Here is a 7,610-nt window from a genome sequence, read left to right as displayed (position 1 = left end):
TCCTGGCTTTTTCTTTCACGGGTGTAAATTAAAGATTCTTTCAGTTTAAGCTTATAAATGAATGATCCATCCCTGCCAGCCTGTCTCAATTGTCCTCATTGCATTATTAAGTAAGGAAATAAACAATTGGAAAACCGTGTCTTTTTGTGGTCATCATCGTTCCTAAAGTAAGGAAATTAACACACTTCTAGTTCATCAAAGTTTCGCCTGTAACGGATGTAATCCACTTGCTTTTCAAGCATATCCAACACAGAATTAGTTAGTGGCTCGACACAGTCTTCATGCTTTGATCTTGATTTTCTTGTACTAGGTACAATTACATCTCTTCTCCAACAGATCCGTCAAGAGCTAATGAGTAAATTAAAGAATATTAAATAGTTGTTCAATCAAAAATCAAAATACATTTACTAAAACCAGATCAAGTAACCATGTGTTAAAAATTACAAAGGCATCTCAGATTTTAAAAAACATAAAAAAGATATAAGTTTGAATGTATATTTGTGTCTTTAACAAAGAATTTTTCTTTTATTCTCACAAGAAAGAAGATTGCCAGCTTCACACTCAAACATGATCTTAAACACATTAATTCCATCCCATTAATTCACATCTACTAAATTTTTAATTCATTAGCTGTGTATTGATTCTGCATGCATGTATAGCCTTTTTTATTGTTGGAATATATTTCAATAATTCATGTAAATTAATATTTTAAGACAATAAGTCATCTATAAATGTGATCAAATTAAATAGAATAATATAAATTTAAATGAATATATATAAACATTAATCTATTAAAAAATTAATAAAAATCCTATTAAGTTAAAAAGATACAGAGATTCTCACTAATTACATAAATTTAAGAAGTAGGAGAGGCTTCTCTCCATGAGGGGGGTTACTTCCAAAGTCAGATGAGGGGGACCACTTGTCACGGAGGTGATGTTGAGGAGGGTTTGGAAGAGTAACATTCCTAGTTTATGAACAATAGTGATAAATAATAAAGATACATCTTTTATGAAAAATAACTTTTATATTTAATGGATTAAAGGATACCTTAAGCCTTACTACCTTATAATAGGAATCGATGAAAATATGATGATAACATTCCTATATATGAATGTTAAAAAAAAGTCAATATGTTGGTGTTAAAATGCAATTATGAAAATGATACTGAGAGTTGTTAAAACTTAAAACACTGCAAATATGCGGATTATGTTTTAGCAATCATAGTTGGCAGAAAGATTAAGTTCAATAAAAGCATGGTTTGTGCTTTGTGTGGAGAGAGACCAGAAAAATAAACTCCCTCACTAAAAGAAAGTTCAAAATTGCCGAAAAAGGATTTTTCATGCTCAGAGGAAAATGATATGTTATGTTTTTGTTTATGTTTTGAGAAAAGCAAAAAGTTGTGTTTTTGTTTATGTTTGTACTTTTTATTTATTTTAAAAATCGTAACTAAAGTTTAAACAATAATATTATTAAAATATTCAAAGAAACATGAGAGTCGTATCCAAACAACGTGAGTCGTATCAAAGTTGTATCCCGGCTGTATCCGACACACGAATACAACAATTCTTTTCCATTTAATGCTGAAAGCATAAGGGATCATTATTGATGTAATTTTTGTTAGTTTGGATGCTTCGGTAGTCATCGGGAGCTTAGATTAATTTTTATTAGTCTGATCACCCATTCAATGCCCTTCCAACTATAACTATTGCCATAGGTAATCCTGAACATTAACAATTTCTTGTTTAGACTTTGACATTTCACCCTATATTCTAGCCTCCTTCCGAAACAACTTGATCAGCTTCTTTTTCATCTAATTCCTCTGCAGAGAAAGTTGACTTAACTTCCATTTTATCAGTTAATACGTTTTTATTTCTTGAAGTTAGCAAAATTTTGCAGCCCTTATAATCACCATATATCAAGTGGAATCCCCAACCTATTCAAGTCTAATCTGTATCAGCTCTTACATTCTCACCTTCTTCTTCCAATCTCAATCCCAACACGTAAACTATTGCATTATCCTCTGCAATAACTAGATTTTCAAGTTTCACAAGATCTTTGGCTACTGATTCGGGAAACACACTTTTATGGCAATTACAATTGTCGACATATGCCTGTTGTAGAAGTCTTGTGTTGCACGTTTCACACCAAATATGGTTTCGTTTTCACATGATTACAGTCTCGAACTTGCAATGTTTCCAATCGAACGGTAACACTGCATCTGATAAAAATTGGCACTGGTCCACAATCAAAGAGTGCAATTTAGCACCTTTTTGGCATCCGCATTAAGCCATCCCCTATATTTTGTAGCTGTTGGTCACATTCGAGGGAAGCCAATGCTACATTTCGCGCATTCTCCGAATCCTGAACACACATAAGAACAAGAATAAATATTAATGGACACCTCATATGCTAATAGAAATTTTGTGAGAGAATAAAGATAAATATAAATATATGATAAGTGATACAATTTAATAGGAAAAAAGCAGACATAGAGAAAAATAAATAAAAATATCAAATAAGTATTTATGATAATTAGATGAATTTTCATATATCATTATTCTAACAATAAATACAAATATGAAATTAATTATTACTAGGTTCGAAAAGAATTGGGATTTAGAATTTTATTTAATTTTCGTAACATCAAAATTTGTTTGAGCTGTTGACTTTCATTACAAGAATGTAATATTGCTGGGTTTAGAGGATCCCAGCTGAGCTAGTATCATGACAAACTTACGTGCAATTCAACGATCACCTTGCCTTATCTTATTTGAAATTTGAAACAATTCAATCGGACCATCACATTTTCTTTGTTTTGCTATCCAAGTTATTAACTAGTAAAATATGTTTAGTTTCTCAAGAATTTTTAAAATTTGATTTTGGTTTCTCTAAAAAGTATATTTTTCGTCGCTTCAATTTTAAAATGCACACTTTTAATCCTAAAGCATATTGTCTAAACTATTTCTCATCCTTTTTAAAGAACTATCTATATAAACTAAAAGTGGTACATTATCATTTTAAAAGGATAAAAAATTTTAAAAGTATTAAAACTAAATTTCAAAATTTTTAGAGGAGTCAAAAACATATTTTTATACCCATTATTAATATTGAGGGTTTTTTTTTTCCAATAACACTCACGGCTGTTAAAGTTTGAGAGCGCCTGACTTTGGAATGAGACATCGATAACTAATTATTAAGAAGGAAAATGATGTAAATTTCATCGAGAAAAAACGTTGCACATTGATAATATAAAAGATTTTAAACAATCATAATTATTATTTATTTTTATTCAAGTTTTTAATTTAATGTAATTTTTTATTTATTATATTTCATAATTATTTGATTTTGATATATTGTTTTAATTTTTTCTAGTAATTTAAGTGATTCGTTTGAGTCCTTTTTTTTTTAATTTTACGTTATAAACATTAATTGTTACATTAATATGACATCTTGTATCATCTTTTTTCCCAATCTCCATAGCCACACCATAAATCACCACCTCCGACCCAAACACACCCACAAAGTATTCATTTTTCACAAAGAAAAATTTAAAGGCCGGCGAACTATTGTGAAAAGTATCTTTAAAAGGACTTTTGTAATAGTGTCATGCTTACTACAATAACACCGTATGTAAATAAATAAATAAATTACTTTTTAATATATTATCAAATTTTCAGGATCACTATCACAATTTAATACAATAGAGTTATAATCAATCCCATTGTTAGCCTTGGATAAAGCCAACAATATTTAGATATTAATTGTGTAGGAGATGGACAAAGTGGTAAACTCCAACTACATTGAAGAGTTATTTTGAAGACATTTTTTTAAGAAATATATTGAAGACTTTGACGCTTAAAATATAGGTAAACTGAATGGTAAACAAACAGAACATATATAACTTACAACACACTTTTTTTATTTTGTTAGTGCATAAAACAACTGTCAAGTCTTAGTGTTAAAAAAAATTTTCATCACTTTATTTTTTGTTCTTCATGGTTGCTTATCACTTATAATCACACACATTACATAATAAATAGAATAAAACAGTGTATTTCACCACTAACTAGGTAGACCACAGGCATAATTTGTTTTTTATTCACACACAAACAAATGTAATAAAATTGGGCCACTTTGTTTTTCTTTTTTTTTTTTTTCTGTAGGCACTGGGCCACTTGATATGTTTATCTCCGTCAACTCTCTGTGCCATCATTCTCCTCTAACCATTTTTTCTTTTTGGTGAATCAATCTCCTCTAACTGCAATATTGGAGCCATTGCCTAAACAATTTATAAAAGTTACGTTAATTAATAATAATAATAATAATAAAATGACGACTATGAAAAAGACAACAAAAGATAGAAATTTTCTGAATTTAATTATAAATATGGTAATTAAACTCTTTTCAAAATTTAAATTAATCTTGTCACATAACATACTCGTAAAACTAAATTTCTGACATGGTGTATTATAAAAATAATTATAATAATGAATAAAAAGACATACTCTTGCCCGAAAGTTTCCATCCTATCGCAATTCATTAGTGACAATTCTTCCAAGGACATGAAACTTAAACTCCCTTTATAGAAGCTTCTGAGCTTTGATAATTCTTTAAGTTTCAAACAATTGAGATGCTGAAATATTATCTCATTCTCGTGATTCATCCCCTTCCTTAGACACTATCTCTTCAATTTAATCACACCAACTTATCTCAATTGTTTTGAGTTGACCCAAACTTTTGGGTGTTGAGGATGTGAACAAATATAGCAGTGTTGCAATTTTTTACTTCCAAAAATGTCAAATTCGAGAAGGGCACTGTGCATGGTTCCAAAGTAGGCAACACTCCGCTTTTATGAAAATTCGTAGCATTATTCTTCGAATAATACACCACAACCTATTCATAAATTCTCTCATTCTATTTCATCCCCTTGGTTAAAGATGATGGAACACAAGACTTACCCAAAATAAAATAAAACATGCCAGAATAGTTGAATTGGATACCTTTAAACTAAAAGTCTAAAACATAACCTTTTGTGTTTGTGTGTTGTTCTGTTTTGCCTTGCTTTGGTTTATTTATGATGTTTATGACTAAGGAATAGTGAATGTGCGTGATTGTGCAGGTAGCACTACTGTGGGTGTGACCCGTGTTTCTTAAAGTTGCTTGACTGTACATAGCAACAAGTCCAAGAATTCGTCTGTTGAACTGTGGAAATTCCAATGTTTTGACTAACCTTCCCCTGCCTCCTCAATTTTCTATGCTTCACCAGGACTCCTTTCATACTCAAATATTATAAGATTTTTTTATTTTTAATTTTAAGCTCGTTTTTTTTATCTGGATCACAAATTTAGTTGAAACAACTTTATGCTAACTGATTTATGTAATTAGTAGTTAATTTTATATTAATTAAGATGTTAATTAAGTTTATTTGCTATTATTTTTTAAAAATAGTTTGTATAATTAATATTTGGTTGAACATAATAAAAAAATGAAATAGGTGTCACCGTGTTAGTATTAACAAAAACATATATTAGGAACTTGGGGTTTATATGCATCTTGTCTTTGAGCAAACATATTTTGAGACTTATTACGCGCGTATATACTCTATAGAGGGAAAGAATAAAGAGATTAAAATATCAAAGTTGCACAAATATTCCTGAATTTTATATATTTAGAGCACTACAGTAACTTCGAATACTACTGTTAACAAGCCATACCAAAGTATAAAAATTGTTAAGAGAAAAATATCGTGCTTTGTGATGCAGGTTTTTGGGGCCATCCCATTTATAATAGAAGTTAGGTGAAGTGTCTAATACTCCCATGAGAGTAACATACAGAAAATAATTCTAACTAGTTATCTCATGGGAGGACTTGACTTTTTAATTTTAATTTGGTTTTGTCATCTTCCTCTTAAATAATATTTTATATATTATTTAAGAGGAAGAAAGCAAATTTAAATTGATATCTAGAAAATAATAAGGATATTTTATGACTTCCGAATAAACTAATTTATAACTTTTGAATTTTTTCTACCTAAAATAGTTTACAACTTCTATTTTTCTAATTATGACTTTAAAGTCATAAATTTTTATTTTTTTTAATTTTTATTACAAGTCATAAATTATTTATTACTCTAAAGTTGTAAATATTTATGATTTTAAAAGTAGTGAGTTTTTTTTATTAAAATTAATTATTAATGAATTTAAATTAGTTTTCATTTTTAGTTTTATTTAATATTTTCTATATTTTTGTATATTTTTTATTTAATTTTTTCATATTTTTGTATATTATTTTTTATTTAATATTTTCTATATTTTTTAATTTTATTTTATTTAATATACTTTCTATATTGTCTTACCTGTATTAAGGATTATTATTTATTTTGTAAATTAAAAAAATACAAAAGACTTAATTTTAAATAAAAATATTAAAATTTACTATATATATTTGTTTAAGAAAATTTAATAATGAGATGATATTCTATAACGAATTCTTTTGAATGTGTATTAAAATTTTTCATTTTGTTGTATTTGATTTGTTGGTGATTGTTGTTTTATGATAAGTATAGTGTTTGTTGTCATTGAGAACCATGAAGACCAAATACTAATTATATACTTAATGAGATAGATGAATCTATTTCAAATAGATCTAAGAAATATTCATTGTATAAAACTGAACAACATAATCGTAATATATGTTTATATAAGTAAGTTGAAGATTAATACTATTTTTACTTTTTAATTTTATGTTTGTGTTTAATTTATATTATTCACTTTTTTATTAATGTATTATGTTATTTTTATATTAACTATTACTAAATTATTTTCTATTGTTAATATTAAAATAATATATCAAATAAAATTAACTAATAATAATGTAAGAAATTATTATTTTACTTAATGATAACCGTAAACATTAATTATTTTTATAAAGAATTTAATATTATTTAATAAATTTAAGTTAATATTATTTGCTAATATTCGTAAAAATATTAAAAACATTGATTAGAAATTAAAAATGAAAAATAATTTAATTTTTAATAAAAAAACTTATAACTTTAAAATTATAAATAATTTATAACTTCTAATAATTTTTTTACAAAAAATTAAAATATTTATAACTTCAAACTAGTAATAAAAAAAATAGAATTCATAATTTTTTTTCTTTTAATAGAAAAAAAATTCAAAAGTCTTATATTAGTTTACCATTTTGTATTTCGTGAAATATCTTAGGATTTACTCATTTTTTGGTGTTAATTTAAAATTTACTCCTAGGCATTACCTTTGTTCAGCTTCTTGGCATTGCTGCCTCCGTTTTCCGTTCAGCGTCTAATGAGGATGCTCCTCCATGCACACAGGCTTCTTCAGACCATTGATCATGCTGCCATACTAGGCATTAGCTTTGCAGTTACTAACATCCTTACTTTTTGAAGTTGGGATATCTATTATTGTTTGTGGATATGCCATTGCTCAAATGTTTTATCTGCCTTTCAAGAGAAGATACTATACGCCCATGGAATTGTGGGCATTATTTGCTTGGTAGCTGTTGCTGTTTCTGTGGTTTGACTTCGGTCACTAGCAATTCATGGTAAATTTATAATTATTAAAAAA

General features: G+C 27.4%; 1 protein-coding gene across 1 annotated transcript in view; it reads right to left on the bottom strand.

The window, feature by feature from the left end:
- Positions 1–7,610, bottom strand: part of LOC114418376 — a 236,154-nt gene that overhangs the window by 161,840 nt on the left and 66,704 nt on the right. The window lies entirely within an intron of this gene.

The sequence above is a fragment of the Glycine soja genome, chromosome 7 (genome assembly GCF_004193775.1).
Source record: "Glycine soja cultivar W05 chromosome 7, ASM419377v2, whole genome shotgun sequence".
Taxonomy (NCBI): domain Eukaryota; kingdom Viridiplantae; phylum Streptophyta; class Magnoliopsida; order Fabales; family Fabaceae; genus Glycine; species Glycine soja.
Note: the sequence above shows the minus strand (reverse complement) of the source record. Positions and strands in the feature narration are given on the sequence as shown.